Below are 21,955 nucleotides of genomic sequence, written 5' to 3'. Positions count from 1 at the left end.
ACTGCCTCGTAATTTAACCATTTTATGCAAGTGGAATTCAATTGAAGCTTGTTAGTATCAGAATATTCAGTGAATGGCATAATTGTAGGAAACAGAAGAACATATCTGCAGACAGCAGATGGCGGTCCGCACAAAATGCAGTGCGGCCGCAAAGGGACCACTGCGGACCACACAAAATAGCACCTCGGTCCACATTGAGGTGGGGGTCAGACTACCCACTCTCTGAAAAAGGCCACCATGGACCGCACAAAATGGTACCGCAATCTGCATTAAGGCACCGTGGACTGCAGAAAATCCATCGTCGCCGCGATCCTTAATTCTCAACTTTCAGAAGTTTCACCATCGCGGTCCGCACAAAATGGCATTCTGGATAGCGGAGAAGCACCGCGGACCGTAATAAATCTACCGCGGACCGCGGTAAGCCACAACCAGAAATACCAGCCTAGGGTTTTAGATTTTGCTCAATTTAAACCTAAATGCACATATTATGATCCCACTAGGTAGTTAATCATGGTATTTGACTAATTAATCCTAAACTAAGAACGATATGTAACCCTAAGCTAAAATTATAAAGAGAAAGAGAAGAAGAAGACGTATTAACTAATTAATTAAAAGAAAATAAACACAATTAAAGACTAACGAAAGATAAAAAGTACCAGTAATAGGATGCAACACAGATGAATGAGAGTGAGTGATTGAATTCGTGCATATAGGGCGTGGATGAACAGTAATTTCCTATTTAGTGTGCAGAAGAGCGAAAAGTTTAAAATGAAGGCCTCAGGTCCTATTTATAGAGAAAGGACCTGGGGCCCACTTTACCTACCCACCGCAGACCACACAAAAAGGTACCGTCGTCCGCGGTACTCACAAGTCTGAAACACTTGGGAGATATCCACTGTGGACCGCAAGAAATGCTCTGTGGTCGCCGCGGACCACCGCGGACCACACAAATTGCATTGCGGCCGCGGTGGCAAACTTCAAAGAACCCCATTTTTGAACAATCAACTATGCAGACCACATTGAAATGTTGCCCCCGTGCTCAGGCCTTTGCGGCCGCAAGAAATGCAATGCGGCCGCAGTGCAAACTTCAGAGAGTGAACATTTTTCCCTACTTGGTCCTGCACTGCATCAAAACAATCCTACATATATCTCACAACCCGTTAGTCCAAAACCAAATCCTACACTAAAAAGAAAATGAAAGAAAAATAAAAAGAAAGATACATGGGTTGCCTCCCAAGAAGCGTCTGATTTAACGTCGCGGCACGACGTAGGTTACAATCAAATCACTTTAGATGGAGCAGTGTTACCACGTGGCTGTCATCAATTTTTCCCAGGTAGTGCTTGACCCTGTGCCCATTAACTCTGAGCACCTACCCATTTTTGTTCTTCAAGTCAAGTACACCAAACGGAATCACAAATACCACTTCAAAAGGTCCACTTCATTTCGATTAAGCTTTCCCGGAAATAGATGTAACCGAGAATTGAACAAGAGAACCAAATCACCCACTTTGAACTCTTTTCCACGAGCATACTTATCATGAAGGTACTTCATCTTGTCCTTATACAAGGACGAACTGGAGTAGGCATGGAATCAGAATTCATAAAGTTCATTAAGCTGCTCCACACGAAGATTTGCTGCCACATTCCATTTAAGATTTAGCTTTTTCAAAGCCTGCATGGCCTTATGCTCTAACTCAACCGATAGATGGAAAGCTTTCCCAAACACCAACCGATACGGAGACATACCAATCAGAGTCTTGTAAGCAGTCCTATAAGCCCATAGAGCATCATCCAACTTGTTTGACCAATCGGTCCTATTTGCATTGACCGTCTTTGATAATATACTCTTGATTTCCCTGTTTGAGACTTCAACTTGGCCACTCGCCTGAGGATGATAAGGAGTAGAAACTTTGTGATTGACACCATACTTTGCAAGCAACGTGTCAAAAACTCTATTACAAAAATGAGATCTCCCATCACTTATGATTGCACGAGGAGTGCCAAACCTAGTAAAAATGTTCTTTTTGAGAAACACAACAACACTTCAGGCCTCATTGTTAGGTAAATCCACAACTTCAACCCACTTTGAAACATAGTCAACTGCCACAAGAATGTATGTGTTCCCACACGAGCTAACAAACGGGCCCATAAAATCAATGGCCCATACATCAAAAATATCAACTTCAAGAATGGTATTGAGAGGCATCTCATCTTTCTTCGAAATTCCACCCGCTCATTGACATTCGTCTCATCTCTTCACAAGTTCACTTGCATCTTTGTACAAAGTTGGCCAATAAACCCGCAACTAAGAACTTTTGAAGCCGTCCTCGCCCCGCCATGATGGACACCATAGGGAAAGGAATGACAAGCCTCTAAGATACTCGATTGCTCCTCCTCCGGTACACACCTTCGGATCATACCATCTGTGCAGATCTTGAACAAGTATGGCTCATCCCAATAGAAGTCTAAACTATCCCGTTTGATCTTCTTCCTTTTGTTAGAAGAGAGCTCACACGGGATTATACCAGTCACCAGGAAATTAGCAACGTCTGAAACCATGGCATACAATTTATCAATACAGAAAGGAGTTGCCCATCGGGAAATAAATCATTGATCTCTAGGCCATCACGAGGCCTCCCCTCCTCCTCCAAGCGGGACAAGTGGTCCGCCACTTGGTTTTCACTACCCTTCCAATCCACAATCTCCAAATCAAACTCTTGAAATAACAAGACCCATCACATCGGTCTAGCTTTGGAATCCTTCATCATCATCAAGTATCGGAGTGCGGCATGATCGGTATGAACTATGATCTTGGCACCCATGAGATACGGCCAAAATTTCTCCATCGCGAACACAATAGCCAAAATCTCTTTCTCAGTCACCGTGTAGTTCACTTGAGCATCATTCATTGTCTTGCTCGCATAGTACACCGGATGAAATATTTTATTTACTCTTTGACCCAAGACCGTCCCAACCGCAACATCACTCGCATCACACATAAGCTCAAAAGGCAAGCTCTAATTGGGTGCGATAATAATAGGAGTGGTAGTCAACTTGTGCTTGAGAATTTCAAAGGCTTGCATACATCTCTCATCGAATACGAACTTGGCATCTTTTTCCAATAACTTGCATAAGGGATTCACTACCTTCGAAAAATCTTTGATAAATCTCCGGTAGAACCCCACATACCCAAGAAAACTTCTAACTCCCTTGATAGAGGTAGGGGAGGGATCCTTGAAATCACATCAATTTTTGCTTTGTCCACCTCTATACCATGCTTTGAAATTTTATGCCCAAGAACTATGCCCTCCTCAACCATGAAGTGGCATTTCTCCCAATTAAGAACAAGATTGGTTTATTCACCACGGGCCAACACTCTATCAAGATTTTTCAAACATTCGTCAAACGAATCACCCACAACACTAAAGTCGTCCATAAACACCTCCAAAATATCTTCCACCATATCGGTGAAAATGGCCATCATACACCGCTGGAATGTAGCCGGTGCATTACACAACCAAAAAGGCATACTATAAAAGGCAAAGGTGTTATATCGACAAGTGAATATGGTCTTATCCTGATCTTCTGGAGAAATCAAAATTTGGTTGTACCCAGAATACCCATCCAAGAAATAGTAGAAGGCATGCCCAGCAAGCCGATCTAACATCTGATCAAGAAAAGGCAATGGAAAGTGATCCTTGCAGGTCACTTTATTCAACTTGTGATAGTCCATATATACCTTCCACCCGGTGACGGTCCTGGTAGGAATCAACTCATTTTGTGCATTGGTAACCACGGTCAAACCACCCTTCTTCGGCACACATTGTAACGGCGAAGTCCAAAAGCTATCAGAGAAGGGGTACACAACACCGACATCCAACCACTTAATCACTTCCTTTTTGACAACTTCTTGCATTACCTCGTTCAACCTCCTTTGACGTTCGAAGGAGGGCTTTGCATCATATTCTAGAATAATCTTGTGTATACAGAATGTGGGGCTTATCCCCGAGTATCAGCTAAAGTCCATCCAATTGCCTTCTTCCACTTTTGGAGCACCGCCAATGGCATCAACCTACATGTTAGTAAGGCAAGAGTAAAGAATAACCGACAAAGTTGAACTAGGGCCTAATAAATCATACCTGAGGTGTAGAGGCAACGGCTTCAACTCCAACACCGGAGGTTCCTCGATTGAAGGTTTTGTTGGTGGAGTCTTCCTATTCTCAAGATCCAAGGTCTACAAAAGAGCATACTTCAGAACAGTTGGGCTGCTTCATTGACTTGCGCATATGAAAGACCACTTTCTCATCACCCACCCGAAAGGTGAGTTCTCCTACTTCCACATCAACTAAGGCCTTCCCAGTAGCAAGGAAAGCTCTTCTCAATATGATTGGAACCTCATAATCCAATATTACAAAATCAGTTGGCAAGATAAATTTGTCCACCCGGACAAAAACATCATCAATAATACCCAATGGTCTCTTCATAGTTCTATCCGCCATTTGAAATCTCATGGAAGTCGGCCTCGGTTGCCCAATACCCAAAGTCTTGAAAACTGAGTAGGGCATCAAGTTGATACTTGCCCCTAAATTACATAGAGCTTTTGCAAAGTCCACACTCCCAATGGTGCAAGGAATGGTGAAAGCACCAGGATCTTCTAGCTTCGGGGCCATTGAGTGCATTATTGCACTAACTTGGTGGGTTATCTTGATAGTTTCACAATCCATGGATCTTTTCTTTGTCACCAAGTCCTTCATGAATTTAGCATAACCCAGAATTTGTTCTAGAGCCTCCATCAAAGGCACATTAATGGATAAGCTCTTCATCATGTCAATAAACTTCTTAAACTGATTCTCATTTTTCTACTTCGCGAGCCTTTGAGGATAAGGTGTAGGCGGCCTTGGCAAAGGAGCCTTGGCTTTAGGTACAACTGTTTCCGGCATATCTATTACGTGTTCCCTAGACAAGTTCACGTCATTCTGAGTTTTCACCTCGGCATCTTGGATATCAATCCTCACTTCCTCATTCAGGTTCTTATCAATCACATTTTCAACCACCAAATGAATCTCATCTTCTTGCAACTCAACTTCATCACTCAAAATTTCTTTTTGTTTGGAGGTATTCACATTACCGCCTCGTCCACTTCTTGTAGTTACCACCATAACATGATTGTTCCCACCCTCGGGTTAACTACCATATCACTTGGTAGAGCCCCCTTAGGGCGAGTATTCAAGGATTGTGAGATTTGGCCTAATTGAACATTCAAGTTTCTAATTGAAGTATTGTGGGAAGCCAACTGAGCATCAAGGTCCGCATTTTTTTCATCATCTGTTCAAACATCATTTCAATTCTCCCCATTTTATTGTTGGAAGAACTAGGACCTTGGGATGGAAATTAGGGTGGATTGTTCGGTTGTTGATACATTGGGGGCCTTTGAAAGCCTTGCCCCTGATTTCCTTGATTGCCATTGTTCTAACTACCTGATTGTTGTTACCACCCCAATTGATTGCCTCAATTGCCTTGGGGTCTCCATTGTTGTTGGTTGGAAGAATTGCCCCTTTGGCGCTGATAATTGTTCACATATTGCACTTCTTCATTTTGCCTATCGTAACCATCATCTTGGAATCCACCACAATCATTGTCATATTGATCCGAACTCCCTTGGTTCTGTTGACCTCTTTGCCTTCTTTTGTTCACTAGCATGTTAACACCCTCCATAGCATTTACTTGGCGTGGATTTTGAACCTGCTGTAACTGTGCCTTTGCTAGCTAGTTCATTGTTGTTGTCAGCTCCGCTATTGCCTGCCTATGATCATGTAGCTCCTTGTGCAAGTGAGTGATCGTGGGGTCACCCTGTGGCACATTGGCTCAACTTTTCCAAACGGAGGACGTGTCAGCCATCTCATCAAGAATGTCACAAGCCTCATCATAAGACAACTTCATGAAATTACCCCAACTAGTTGGTTCACTATGCACTGATTTGTTGTGTTAATTCCCCGGTAGAATGTCTGTTGCATCATTGCCTCAGTCATATCATTGTTGGGACATACCTTTACCATGGTTCTATATCTCTCTCATATCTCATGTAAAGGTTCGGTGGGCTCCTGCTTGAAAGCTATGATCTCATCCCTCAATGTTGCCATGTGCCCCAGCAAGAAAAAGTTTGCAATGAATTTATCCGCCAACTTATCCCAAGTAGTAATAGAATGGTTGGGAAGTCGTTCAAGCCAATCCAATGCATTCTCTCTAAGTGAGAAAGGAATAATCTTAACCGAAGTGCATCCTCTGATACATTAGTTTGTTTGCTCCCCCAATAGTATCCACGAAACCCTTGAGATGTTTGTATGCATTCTGATGGGGAGCACCCATGAAATACCCTCGCTGCTCCAACAATGTCAACATCACATTTGTAATTTGCAAATTGCTCGCCCGGATATGGGGTAGGACAATTGCACTAGCATATCCTTGGTTGGGAAGCACTCGAACAGCCACTCTAGGAGGTGGCGGGGGAGGGTCTAGAACATTATCATTGGCTTGGTGACCTCTTCTTTGACCTTGAGGTACAATAGGAACCTCATCATCAATATTATCATCTACCTCCTCCCCCGGCGGAAGATCTTCAAGAGGTGCGTTGTTTGCTGCCATTTTGTTCCTAAAGTTGCGACACACACAAATTAGTAATGCTGAAGGAAAGAAAAACAAGACACAATACTATTTAGATAGATATCCAAAATCGTTAGCTCACCGGAAATGATGCCAAAAAGTGATCGGAGCCAACCCTAAACCACAATGAAGTGGCGAGAGCGGTCAAAGCAGCTTTTACCCGAGATGGTCGGGATCGAATCCACAGGAAGCTAGAAGTGGGAATTGGATTCCTATCTAAACTAGAGATGCTTAGTGATCTTAATTACTCATCCAATCATCTTTTGGTTGGTTATTACTTCTAATATTTATGCTAATAATAAGATAACTTAAACTAAAAATGATTGCTTGTAGGGTTTTCTAATTAGTTAAAGAGGCACTAGGGAAGTGACTTTCTCCTAGGTGAATACTTGACAGGATCTAAAGCCTAAGGCAAAGACGTTATGTTGGGGATTGTGATATAGCCAATGCATGGAATTACTCACTCTATACCTCTCGGTAGCTTGCGTGACTTTTCCCTAATTGACTTTCTCAAGACCAATTGGGTGTCAAAATTGTGCAAGCACTATAGGCTCAAGTCGGGTATTACTATCTCTAGGTTTAACCCTTTAATTGGGACTATCAATCTCTTGATTACACCTCAATTCCTTGTTGGACTGATTTTCCTAGACTCAAGCTCTCTTTCTTAAGAAGAGCCCAAGTCAAATAGGCACAAATTAGTATTTGCAACCACTAATTCAACATGAAAAATACAAAACCAGTACAAATATCAACTACCCATAAACATCTAAGCCTTAAATCAAAAGACCTATCAAATACCCACACTAGGGTTTAGCCACAACCATAGCTAATGGGTTTAGCTACTCATAATAATGAAAGAAAACAGATAAATAGATGAAGAATAACCCATATGATTTTATTACAAACTAATATAAAGAAGATTCAGTGTTATTCTAGCTACAAATTACTCAAAATAGCCTAATACAGCCGTTCACGTGCTCTGGTCCTTCGCAGATTACAAAAGATGCTCTAAAAATGTGAAAAAAAAGTATTTATACTATGCCAAATTTTTTTGACAAAAATACCCCTGACGAGGTAGAGCGGTCCGCGTAAAATGCAACGCAAAACGCAATGAGGCTTCTAGGCTTGATTAATCATTCTCTGAATCTGGCCAAAGCGGGCCGCACAAAATGCACCGCGACCGCGGTGGCTTCAACTGTAGTCCTCACAAAAAGGACCGCAGACCTCATTGGCCTTAATCTCCAAACTCCCAACTCTCTGAACCCCCATCTTTACGGACAACACAAACTCGATTGCGGCTGCGGTGAGGCCACTGTGGTCCGCACAAAATGGTTTGCGGCCGCAGTGCTTGAGTTTCCAAAATATGCACCTCTCTTAATCTCCTCACTGCGGACTGCACTAAAAAGAATGCGGCTGCAGTGGATCTGTTACAACTGTTCTTGGACGTGTTCTTGGTAATTGTGCATGTTTCACTTTTTTTGAGCTAGTTTTGACTAATTGTCACATTTTTGACTAAACCCTGCAAACAAGTACAACATGTAAGCCATTGGGACTACTTTGTATACATTTTTAATCAAAACACAAGTAAAAAGGAGTGTAAAATGAACTATAATCCCTAGTTATCATTGGCTCAAGTTGAGATTTATTTTGTGAAGTAACTATTGAAACTAGATTGGTTATAGCTGATTCCCTTACCTGGATGATATTATTTCTATTTTTAACTCCCTTGTTGAGATGGTATTGTTTCTATTGTTGATTCCCTTGCCGGGATGTTATTATTTCATTTATTTGGGTGAGGAAGAGTGTAAAGCATGAAGGGTGATGTCGTGCATGATATTGTGAGTGAGTGTTAATGCACGAAGGGTGATACAATATCGATATTGTGAGTGTTAATGAACGAAGGGTGATGTCGTGCCATATTATTGAGAGTAAAAGCACGAAGGGTGATGAAGTGCCATGATTATAAGAGAGTAAAAGCACAAAAGGTGATGCCGTGCCGTTTCTGTTGATTTCTATGGTGAGGATGAGAGTAAAAACACGAAGGGCGATGTCATGCACTTGTTACTGTGTTATCATTTCTGTTGCTTCAAGTTTGATATTTACTTTGTTGCTTTACTTTATTATTGTCATAACCTAATATCCCCCTCAACATGTTCCCCTTTTCCCGTCTTATTCTACTAAATTCTTGTTATTATTGTTTCTCGTATATGATTTAACTGCACATATGGTTGTCGCGTCCTAGCCTCGTCACTACTTCGCTGAGGTTAGGCTCGACACTTACCGATACATGGGGTCAGTTTTACTAATACTATACTCTGCACTCTTTTGTGCAGATCCCAGTACTAGACCATACGGACCGTAGTTCGAGGTTGCTGCCTTCAGTCCAGTGGAGACCCGAGGTAGTCCTATAGGCTTGCATGCCTTGGCGTCCCCTTCTATCATATTTCCATTTTGTTTTTATCTATTTCTTAGACAGATTTGTATTTTTCCTTGTTCAGACCACTATTTGTAGTATTCTTAGATAGTTTGTGAGATTGTAACACCAGTTCTGGATGGAGTTTTATTATGGATTCATATTTGTATTAAGTTAAATTGTTAAATTCCGTTCTTCCGCATTTTATTCCGCTGTTGTTCTTATGTTAACTTGTAAATTGTTAAAAGGTAAAGTAAAAAAAGGTAAATATTCTGAAATGTTGGCTTGCCTAGCGGGTACAATGTTAGGCGCCATCACGGTCCCAACGGTGGAAAATTCAGGTCATGACAAGTTGGTATCAGAGCTTTAGGTTGCTTAGGTCTCACAATTCACGGACAAACTTAGTAGAGTCTGAGGGATCGGTATAGAGACGTCTGTGCATATCCCCCAGAAGCTACAGAGTTTAGGAATGACTTCACATCTATTCTTCTCTGTCGTGCGATTTGATTTTTCAATGCTAATTGAACTTCTACTCTATTCTTTTACAGATGGCGAGAACATATGCTTCTTCATCCGCTGATCAGTAGCCCGAGCCCCCAATGTCAGCTCCTTCGAGGGGCAGAAGATGAGGCCGAGGCCGTGCTAGAGGCCGAGGTAGGGGTAGGGCTCAGCCCAGAGCAGCAGCACCAGCGGCGAAGCCTCAGGTAGAGTTTGATGATGAAGCTCCAGCACAGGCCATTCCAGCAGGGCCAGCTCAGGTTCCAGAGGGGTTCATCACTACCCCGGCACTCCAGGATGCTCTGGTCCGTCTAGTGGGCCTTATGGAGAGCGTCACCCCAGCAAGCTTACTTCCTGTAGCAGTAGCCATCTCTTAGGCTGGAGGAGGAGCACCGGCTCCCACTACTCGCACTCCGAAGTAGATGGATCCTCAGTTTCAGACTCTAGCAGCTCAGCCAGTTGAAGTAGTTCAGCCGGGTGTGGTAGCTCAGACCGGTGATGGAGCAGCCATATCTATTGATGCTTTGTGGAGGTTGGACAGGTTCACCAAGCTTTTCACTACTACCTGTGGCGGTACATCTTCATAGGATCCCCAAGACTATTTGGACAACTGTCATGAGGTTCTACGGAACATGGGGATAGTGGAGACCAATGGGGTCGACTTTGTTGTTCTTCATCTATCAGGTTCCGCCAAGACTTGGTGGAGAGATTATTGTTTGGCTAGACCAGCTGGGTCACCGGCTTTGACATGGGACCAGTTCATTCAGTTATTTCTGGAGAAGTTTCTTCCTATCACTCAGAGGGAGGACTATCGGAGGCAGTTTGAGCGTCTCCAGTAGGGTTCTATGACCGTTACTTAGTACAAGACCAGATTTATTGCCTTGGACCATCATGCTCTTATTATACTTCCCACCGAGAGAGAGGGTGAGGAGGTTTATTGAGGGACTAGCTCATCCTACCAGATTGTAGATGGCTAAGGAGACAGGGAGTGATATTTCTTTCCAGGATTCAGCCAATGTGGCCAGACGAATTGGGATGGTTCTATTATAGGTGAGTGGTCAGGGGTCTGACAAGAGGCCTCGTCATTCTGGCAGGTTCAGTGGTACCTCATCTGGAGGTAGGGATTCTTTTGGTAGGGGCCATCCTCCCAGGCCATTTCATTCAGCACTTCAGGATTCTCACGCTGCTCCAGCTGGCCGTGGGTCTTATATGCAGTATTCTGATCAGCTACCCTACAACTCACCACCAGCTTCGATCAGTGCACCTCCGCTCCAGAGTTACCATGGTGGTTACTCAGGACGTCAGGATCCGTTTTAGTGTCAGCAATCTCAGCAACCAAAGTCTTGTTATACTTGTGGCGATCTGAGGCACATTGCTAGATTTTGCCCTCGAGCATCGAGCAGTTCTCAGCATCAGGGTTCTCATGCCATGGTTCCGACACCAGGTGTTCCACCGCCTACTCAAATAGCTAGAGGTAGGGATCGAGGTGTTAGAGGTGGAGGTTAGGCCGTTAGAGGTGGAGGTCAGGCCGTTAGAGGGATAGATCAGGCACCTAGAGGTGAAGTCTAGCCAGCAGGAGGCCGTCCTAGGGAGGTAGTTCAGAGTGGTGGGGCCCAGCCCCGATGTTATGCTATTACATCCAAACCTGAGGCTGAGGCCTCCGATGCAGTTATACAGGTATGATTTAAGTTTGCAGTAAAGTTGCTTCAGTTCTATTTGATCTAGGGTCCACATATTCCTATATATCATCTTATTTTGCCCCTTATTTGGTTGTGCCTGGTGATTCTTTGAGTGCTCCTGTATATGTGTCTACACCGGTGGGTGATTCTATTGTGGTATATCGTGTTTATCGTTCATGTGTGGTTGTTATTGGGGGTCTTTAGACTAGCATAGATCTCCTACTACTCGATATAGTGGATTTCGATGTCATTTTGGGGGATGGATTGGTTACCGCCTTATCATTCTATATTAGACTGTCATGCCAAGACCGTGACCTTAGCATTTCTAAGGTTTCCTCGGTTGGAGTGGAGAGGGACTCCTGGTCATTCTACCAGCAGGGTTATCTCATATATGAAGGCTCGGCGTATGGTTGATAAGGGATGTTTGGCCTACTTAGTGTGTGTTCGTGATTCTAGTGCTGAGGTCCCTTCTATGGATTTTGTGCCCATTGTTCGTGAGTTTCTAGAGGTATTTCCTGCAGACCTACTGGGTATGCCACCCGACAGGGATATTGACTTTTGCATTGATTTGGCTTCGGACACTCAGCCCATTTCTATTCCGCCATATCGCATGGCTCCGCTAGAGTTGAAAGAATTGAAAGAACAGTTGTAAGACTTGCTTGATAAGGGCTTCATTAGACCTAGTGTCTCGCCCTGGGGTGCGCCGGTGTTGTTCGTTAAGAAGAAGGATGGATCGATGAGGATGTGTATAGATTATCGGCAGTTGAACAAAGTCACCATCAAGAATAGGTATGCATTGCCGAGGATTGATGATTTATTTGATCAGATTTAGGGTGCCAAAGTGTTTTCAAAGATTGATTTGAGATCTGGCTACCATCAGTTGAGGATTAGGGCATCTGATGTCCCTAAGATAGCTTTTCGCACTCGGTACGGGCATTATGAGTTCTTAGTGATGTCATTCGGGTTGACAAATGCCCCAACAGATTTCATAGATTTGATAAACCAAGTGTTCAAGCCTTATTTGGATTCCTTCGTGATTGTCTTCATTGATGATATTTTGATCTATTCCTGCAGCTGGGAGGAGCACGAGAAGCATCTTCAAGTCATTCTTTAGACTTTGAGAGACAGTCAGTTGTACGCAAAGTTTTCAAAATGTGAGTTTTGGTTGAGTTCATTTACATTCTTGGGTCACATTGTATCATTAGAGGGTATTCAGGTGGACTCGAAGAAGATAGAGGCAGTCAAGAACTGGCCTCGACCAGCTTCAGCTACAGAGATTCGGAGTTTCTTGGGGTTAGCAGGTTACTACCGTCGGTTCGTGGAGGGGTTTTCATCCATTGTAGCCCCGATGACCAGGTTGACCCAGAAGGGTGCCCAGTTCAGGTGGTCAGACGAGTGTGAGGTGAGCTTTCAGAAGCTCAAGATAGCTCTAACTACGACACCAGTATTGGTTTTGCCTACAGGTTCAGGGCCATATACAGTATATTGTGATGCATCTCGTATTGGACTTGGTGCGGTGTTGATGCAGAATGGCAAGTTTATTGCTTATGCTTCGCGACAATTGAATATCCACGAGAAGAATTATCCAGTTCATGATTTGGAGCTAACAGCCATTGTTCACGCGCTGAAGATTTGGAGGCATCATTTATATGGCATGTCGTGTGAGGTGTTCACGGATCACAAGAGTTTGCAACACTTGTTCAAGCAGAAGGAGCTAAATTTGAGGCAGAGGAGATGGTTGGAGCTATTAAAAGACATGATATCACTATCTTGTATCATCTAGGGAAGGCCAATGTAGTGGATGATGCTTTGAGTAGGAAGGCAGCCAGTATGGGCAGCCTTGCGTATATTCCAGTCAGTTAGAGACTGCTTGCTTTAGATGTTCAGGCTTTAGCCAATCAATTCATGAGGTTGGATGTTTCTGAACCCAGTCGTGTGCTAGCTTGCACATTCGCTCGTTCTTCATTATTTGAGCGTATCAGAGATCGGCAGTATGATGATCCTCATTTGCTTTTCCTTAGGGATACGGTGCAGTACGAAGGTGCCAAGTAGGTTACAGTGGGAGATGATGGAATTTTGAGGATGTAAGGTCGTATTTGTATGTCTAATATGGATGGACTTCGTGAGTTGATTCTAGAGGAGGCCCATAGTTCCCGGTACTCTATTCATTCGGGTACCGCTAAGATGTATCAGGACTTGCGGCAACATTATTGGTGGAGGAGGATGAAGAAGGATATTGTGTCATATGTAGCTCGGTGTTTGAATTGTCAGTAGGTAAAGTATGAGCATCAGAGACCTGGTGGTTTGCTTTAGAAGATTGAGATTCCTAAGTGGAAGTGGGAGCGTATCACTATGGATTTCGTTGTTGGGCTCTCATGGACTCAGAGGAAGTTTGATGCAGTATGGGTGATTATGGATAGGCTGACCAAGTCAGCGTATTTCATTCATGTGGCAGTTTCTTATTCCTCGAAGCGATTGGCTGAGATCTATATTTGGGAGATTGTTCGTCTTTATGGTGTGCCCGTGTCTATTATTTCAGACCAAGGTACGCAGTTTACCTTACATTTCTGGAGGGCAGTTCAGCGTGAGTTGGGTACGCGGGTCGAGTTGAGCACAACTTTTCATCCTCAAACGGACGGACAGTTTGAGCGTACTATTAAGATTTTAGAGGATATGCTCCGAGCATGTGTTATTGACTTTGGAGGTTCTTGGGATCAATTCTTGCCATTACCAGAGTTTGCCTACACCAACAGTTACCAGTCGAGCATCTAGATGGCTCCCTATGAGGCATTATATGGTCGGCGGTGTTTGTCGCCAGCTGGATGGTTTGAGCCGAGAGAGGCTCGGTTGTTGGGTACAAACTTAGTACAGGATACCTTGGATAAGGTTAAGATTATTCAGGATAGGCTTTGTACAGCTTAGTCCAGGCAGAAGAGTTATGCCGATCGCAAGGTTCGTGATGTGGCATTCATGGTCGGGGAGCGATTGTTGCTTTGGGTGTCGCCCATGAAGGGCATGATGATCTTTGGGAATAAGGGCAAGCTAAGCCCTAGGTTCATCGGGCCTTTTGAGATCCTTGATAGAGTGGGAGAGCTGGCTTACAGACTTGCATTGCCGCCGAGTTTATCAGCTGTGCATCCAGTGTTTCATGTGTCCATGCTTTGAAAGTATCATGACAATCCATCCCACATGTTAGACTTCAGCACTGTCTAGTTGGACAAGGACTTGACCTATGAGGAGGAGCCGATAGCTATTCTAGACCGGTAGGTTCATCAGTTGAGATCGAAGAGTTATCCTTCAGTTCGTATTTAGTGGAGAGGTCAGCCTGTCAAGGCAGCTACCTGGGAGTTCGAGTCCGATATACGGAGCCGATATCCCCATCTTTTCCCCGACTCAGGTACTTTTCTATGTCCGTTCGAGGACGAACGGTTGTTTTAGAGGTGGAGAATGTGATGACCCAAAAGGGTCATCTCTTATTTTAAAAGTCAAACCTGTGTTCCGAGGCCTTAAAAACCTCATTTTATCTCACTTCAATTTACGTGCGTAGTCCGGGCGTATATCCGGAAAGCCTTTATGTGAAAATTTGAGAAAAATACTAATTTTGCCTTTAAAATTGAATTTAAGTTGACTTCGGTCAATATTTTGGGTAAACGGACCGGGACCCATGATTTGACGGTCCTGGAGGGTCCGTAGGGAAATATGGGACTTGGGCGTATGCTCGGAATTGAATTCCGAGGTCCCTAGTCAAAGAAATAAATTTTTGAAGAAAATAGTTTAACTGAAAATATAAGAGTTTTTGGAAATTTAACGATTTGAATTTGATGGCATCGGGCTCGTATTTTAGTTCGGGAGCCTGGTACAGGTTTAATATGGTATTTAAGTTGTGCCTGTAAAATTTGGTATGAAACGGAATTCATATGACGTGATTCGGACCCTCGATTTTGAAAATGGAAACTTAAAGAATTCTTGAGATTTTTCCTTGATTTTGATGCTAAACTTCTAGGTGTTATTTTGGCGATTTGATCATACAAGTAAGTTTGTATGATATTTTTAGACTTGTGTGCATGTTGGTATGGAGGACTCGGGTGAGTTTTGGATAGGTTTCGGGATGTTTTGGACTTAAGAACTTCTGCTATTTTGTTGCTTCTGGTATTCTGAGATTTTGTTCTTCGCGTTCGTGATGCAGCTCACGCGAACGAGAAGTACAAGCTGAGCTAGGGAGGGGTTTCTTATACGCGAACGCGAGGCCTTGGTCGCGAACGCGGAGCACCGGGGGATTGCTCTTCGCGAACACGACTGGCCACATGCGAACGCATAGTGTAATGGAGGTGGCTGAGGGAGTCCTGGAGTTATTCTTCGTGAACGCAGTCCTAGGCCCGCGAACGCATGGTCAGGAGGAACAGACCATCACGAACGCGAGAAGCTCATCGCTAACGCGTAGGCCCTTCTGGCCACAAGCATCGTGAATGAGATAGACCCTTCGCGAACGCGACGAAGGTCTGCCCAGCGAATTAAAAATAGAACCAAGGTCAGGATTTCTTCAAAATTTCATCTCCTTCCCTAGAATCCGACCTTGGGCGATTTTTGAAGAGAAATTTCAACACCAAATCATAGGTATGTGTTCTTAAACTCATTTCTTTCATTTTCCATCAACACCCATTAGATTTCTAGGCCTAAATCATGTTCTTTAAGGGTAGAAATTAGGGATTTTAGGAGAATTGGAGATTTTACAAATTTAGGGATTTAGACCTCGATTTGGGTTCGAATTTCAAAACTAATTGCGTTTTTGAGCTCGTGGATGAATGGGTGAACGGGTTTTGGTTCAAACCTTGAGTTTTGACCAAGCGGGCCCAGGGTCGGATTTTGACCTTTTTGGAAGAATGTTGGAAAATCTGTAATTTTTCATTTGAATTGGTTTCTTGAGCTTCAATTAATGTTAATAAGTTAATATTGGCTAGATACAATTGAATTGGAAGTGGAATCAAAAGGGAAAGCAGTATTTGAGGCTTGAGTTTGGACGTGGAATCCGAGGTAAGTATTTGGTCTAACCTTATCTTGAGGGAATAGGTGTTGTGTCTTATTTGTTATGTGTTAGTGTCGAGTACAATGTATAGGTGTGGTGACGAGTATCTATACGTTGGTGTCAAGCATGCCCGTGAGTCTTATACTAAGGTTGTTGTGATTTTTATTATGTTTTGTTCATGCTTAAATTGATCATTAGCACTGTGGAACCAGACTTACGATAAATTCTTGGTAATTGATCCTTGTCGAGTATTGGCTCAAGTTGAGGTTTATTTTTTGAAGTAACTGTTGAAACTAGATTGGTTATAGTTGATTCCCTTGCCGGGATGATATTATTTCTATTGTTAACTCCCTTGTCGGGACGGTATTGTTTCTATTGTTGATTCCCTTACCGGGATGTTATTATTTTATTTGTTTGGATGAGGAAGAGTGTAAAGCATGAAGGGTGATGCCGTGAATGATATTGTGAGTGAGTGTTAGTACACGAAGGGTGATGTCGTGCCGAATTGTGAGTGTTAATATACGAATGGTGATGTCATGCCGTATTATTGAGAGTAAAATCACGAAGGGTGATGACGTGCCATGATTATGAATGAGTAAAAGCACGAAGGGTGATGCCGTGCTGTTTCTGTTGATTTTTATGGTGAGGATGAGAGTAAAAACACGAAGGGTGATGTCGTGCACTTGTTACTGTACTATCATTTCTGTTGCTTCAAGTTTGATATTTACTTTGTCGCTTTACTTTATTATTGTCATAACCTGATATCTCCCTCAGCATGTTCCCCCTTTTCCCGTCTTATTCTGTTAAATTCTTGTTATTATTGTTTCTCGTATATGATTTAACAGCACAGGTTTATATGGTTGTCGCGTCCTAGCCTCGTCACTACTTTGCCGAGGTTAGCTCGACACTTACATGTACATGGGGCCGGTTGTATTGATACTACACTCTGCACTCTTTTTGTGCAGATTCTCGTACTGGACCCTACGAACCGTAGTTCGAGGTTGTTGCCTTCAGTCTAGTGGAGACCCGAGGTAGTCCTGCAGGCCTTAGCGTCCCCTTCTATCATATTTCCATTCTGTTTTTATCTATTTTTGAAATAGATGTGTATTTTTCCTTGTTCAGACCACTATTTGTAGTATTCTTAGACAGCCCGTGAGATTTTGACACCAGTTCTGGGTGAAGTTTTATTATGAATTCGTATTTGTATTAAGTTAAATTGTTAAATTCCATTCTTCCGCATTTTATTCCACTGTTGTTCTTATGTTAACTTGTAAATTGTTAAAAGATAAAGTAAAAAAAGGTAAAGCAATCAAAAATGTTGGCTTGCTTAGCGGGTTCAATGTTAGGTGTCATCACGGTTCCGACGGTCGGAAATTCGGGTCGTGACAAACTAAAAACTCAAATACCAATGCCACAAACTTCCGATCAATATTATCTTGAAGAATTAATCCAAATAGCCGTCCACCAAAATGTTTAAACTGAAAATAGCCAGCAAAAATCTATTATATACATAATTTATGTATTATATGTGTATAATTATATCTCCATTCGCATTCAATTCATTGCTATAATGGAGCAACATGGTTAATAGTATTCTGCACCAGAATTAAAAATTATGACCACCTCACAATCAAGTGCTTTTACTGAGTTGTATAAAACCAAAAAAAATGATACTTTCTCCAATTTCGATTAGCTTTTATCAATGTAATAAATGAGCAACTGTGTAAACAAAAGATTCACATTATCTAGAGCAAAAAGGCCAAACAACCGATATTAGGCCCCCAGCGCCTGCTTGCCTATCTTTTGACCTAAAACTCGCAACACAAGTAAAGAATCTCTACTATGGCCCCCCAACTCAAAGATGCACGCAAGCAATATTTTCCTATTTATAATCCCTGAAATGACACTTGTAGGAACGCCACCGATTTCAGCACTTTCTCAAAAATTCCTTAAGTCACTACCCTACCACTCAATTATGGGGCAACTTTTGGGGCCTTGATTTGACGGACTCTTAAAGCAAAACAAGTCGGAAAATAAAAGATGAGTTGGGGCGAGTTGAGTATCTAATCCAATGTCCATTGTAGAAAACACTATAAGCGCGCAAAGACAAGACTACCCACTCCACACAGCCAGAACACTAGCTTTATAGCCCATTTGCTCCAAGTCAGGACATATGGGCAAATAAGGCAAGGGGTTATCTTGAAGGCTGGGGTGTATATATTATACAAGCAATATTTTGTAATAAGCATCAAAATATCGAACTAATAATTTGAAAAACTAGTATACTTTAGTAATAAGAACCTAAAGGTTGAGCTTATTGAATTTGAATTCTGAATCCGTTGCTTGATGATTCCATAATCTTGCACTAATTTATTATTTTCTTGGGGGATGCTTAGGGACTAAGTAGTTGCATCATTTGTGGGGTTAAGATAGTCCTCCAAATTAAATTTAACCTTTCTGAGGAAACGAATATTAGAACTTGATAAAATCTAAGTTTGAGTGTGGGTCCCCGCACTATGATCGATTTTAGCCAGCTGCTTCTTATGTCAAATGCCTTACCAATTGCAGGCAAGAAAAGTGTAGCATTATGGAGTTATTACTTATACTCCATTCAATAAGGAAAATCAGCCAAGCATCTCCGTGTCTCAAGAAATTTGCCTGCTAAAATACTCTGCATGAAGAGTGCAATTATACTAAACTCGAAAATAACTCTCTTAAGCGCTGAGCATTTCGTAACTTTTATTCTACCCATCATCAGATGAGTAGTGAAGTGACATAAAAAGCAAAAGTACTGATTCATGAACGACTAAAGTACTTGCAATATGAGCAAAAAGAGAGTAGTGGAATATAAAGAAGGGTACAAAAAAGTAGGAGAAAGTGGTAGACAGTTCTATTCTGATCTTTAGTTGGTTACTTCACGCAAAGGAAGAGGCTTTGAGCAGAGAACCATCATTTCCTGAATAGTTCTAGACTTCTAGCAACGTGCTTATATAATAATAATTGGATTCCAACACAAAGCGTGTCCAACTCTATCACCACACGATTCCTTTTGTCAAACGTCCATTGTGTAATTCATCTTCCTGATGTTAACGGAGTCAACCTTGTGCGCATATAAAAAGTGGACTACGATAATAGTCTTTTGTCTTCTCCTTACTTTTTGCGACGTACTTGAAACTGGAAACTGTTTGATATTTTTGGACTATGCTTCTTATCCATAAGTACTTATATTAGTACTCGTAATGTAATACTGTTAGAAAAAGTAACAGTATTAACAATGCAACACAAAATAGTCCCAAGAGGAATAAAAAAAACTCTTCAAGTTTAAGGGGTTCAATTGAACTTTAAACGATTTCCTTAAATTTTGGCCTTATAATGCATCGGATACCACAGATTTCTCAGTACTTTGAATACATTTTTAGAAGTTGATTTGCTTAACTGATTAATTAAAAAATGATGAAAAGCAACAAGTGCTAAAAATTACTTCTTTGTGGTGAATCTAATTTTATTAATGAGCAATTTCAGGTTAGATAAAAGCAGTATTTTAAAGGTGGGGACGTGAGGCGAGTGGTTTTACTTAATATGGGGCGTGGCAGAAGCCCCGGGGCACGGGCGTAAATCCCATGGATTTTTAAATTTTTTTAGTTTATAAATTAATAAAATATCATAATAACACAAAAAATACAAAAAATATTAAAATTAATAAAATTAAAAAGGATTAAAGAAAATCATAGAAAATTAAGTATCTAGCATTTTTTTACGTATATTCACAATGCAACAGTGTATAAGTTATGAGATATAAACCAACTATACTTAACTTTTCAAAAAATTAAAAAATTATAATTTCTTAAAAACTATTATCAAACTACATATTTTACCTCTCTAAAAGTAAAATAACTAATAAACTTCATCAGTGTTGTAATTTAAAATATTATTCCTTCAAGGTTAAATATAAAATTACATTCAAATTTAAGAGACATAAAACTAAGTCATGAAAACCAATGGCAAGTGAAGATACACATTTTGGCTATCTATTTTCCAAAGAAATGTCCAAACGAAATTCACTATCACGATGTTCAACTGAATAATATACAATACTATGGCTCGTTATTTGAGTTATTCTCAATTTTTATATCCTACATAAGAATAGAACTTTTATCATTCATTTATTATAGAACTATGAGGGGCCAACAAAGCTATATAGAGAATTCAAAAGAACTGTTGATTGAGCCCCGAACATTGTGCGTTAGGCGTATTCAAGGCGCATAATGGGACAATAGGGCGTAAGCCTCATGGAATTAAGCCTTGTATGTGAGCCTCTATAACGACCCGACTGGTCGTTTTGAACAATTGCATTTGGTTCGGCAGTTTGAGGTCACGAGTAGCTTCACACAGTGTATTATGACTTGCGTGCATCATCGGTTCGGGTTTTTGCGAAGTTCGGAAAGAATTTTTAGGAGTGACTCTCATTTGAGAAGCTCGAAGTTGAAAGAATTGACCAAGGTTTGACTTTTGAGTATTCGACCTCAGATTGGAGTTTCGATGGTTCCGATGGGCTGGGATGGTAATTTTTGGACTTAGGCGTGCGTCCGAATTTGGATTTGGAGGTCCGTAGGGTAATTTGAAGCATTTTGGCGAAAATTGGAAAGTTAGAGTTTCGGAAGATTGAGAGGTTTGACCGAGAGTTGACTTTGGTGATATCGGGGTTGGAATGCAATTCTGAGAGTTGAAATAGCTCTGTTATGTCATTTGGGACTCGCCTGCAAAATTTGGCGTCATTTGGAGTTGATTTGATACGGTTCGGACGCTTGGTTGCGATTCTAGAAGTTCTTGAAATTCATAGTCATTTTCATGTGTTTTGGCATCTGATTCGTTATTCTAGAGGTTATTTTGGTGTTTTAATCGCGCAAACGAGTTCGTTTATATTTTCATACTTGTGTGGATGTTTGGTATAGAGCCCCGAGAGTTTCGATGAGTTTCGTATGCGTTTCGCAGTGTTGGAAGAAGGTTCAGCTGTGCTAGTGTCTTTGTTCTCGCATTTGCAAGGTTTTCATTGCATTTGCAATGTTCGTATTTGCGAGATATTCTCGCTTTTGCGACGATGGGCTGGGGCAAGGGAATTGCAAACTATTCCATCGCATTTGCGATTAGCCAGCTTCGCATTTGCCACACAAACTGTCGCTTTTGCGAAAACTATGAGCTCGTATTTGCGAGTCTTGTGTCGCATTTGCGAACTTGATAGAGCTAGTCAGCCTTCGCTTTTGCGATGCTTTTGTCGCATTTGCGAGCATCGCAAATGCGACATTTGAGGCTGGTATTAAGACTTCCATTTTGGAGCTTAGCTTTATTTTATCATATTTTGAACCCTAGGTTCGATAGTGGGCGATTTTGAGAGAGGATGTCTCTAATCAATTTTCAATCATATTTTGTAATTATACCTTAGATTTAACATCAAATTCATAAAGAATCTAAAGGAAAATTTGGAAAAAATTATAAAATCTTTTAGAAATGTAAAATGATTATTTGAATGACGAATTGATATCGAAATTTGATAATTTTAATATGGTTGAACTCGTATCAGAATGGGTGTTCGAGTTTTGTAAATTTTATCGGATTCTGAGGTGTGGGCCCGGGGAGTTGACTTTTTGCAAATTGTATAAGGATCAAAGTTTTGTTAATTGGAAT

This window comes from Nicotiana tabacum, chromosome 3, assembly GCF_000715075.1.
Source record: "Nicotiana tabacum cultivar K326 chromosome 3, ASM71507v2, whole genome shotgun sequence".
Taxonomy (NCBI): domain Eukaryota; kingdom Viridiplantae; phylum Streptophyta; class Magnoliopsida; order Solanales; family Solanaceae; genus Nicotiana; species Nicotiana tabacum.
The sequence above is the reverse complement of the archived record's forward strand: the minus strand, read 5'-3'. Positions refer to the sequence as shown.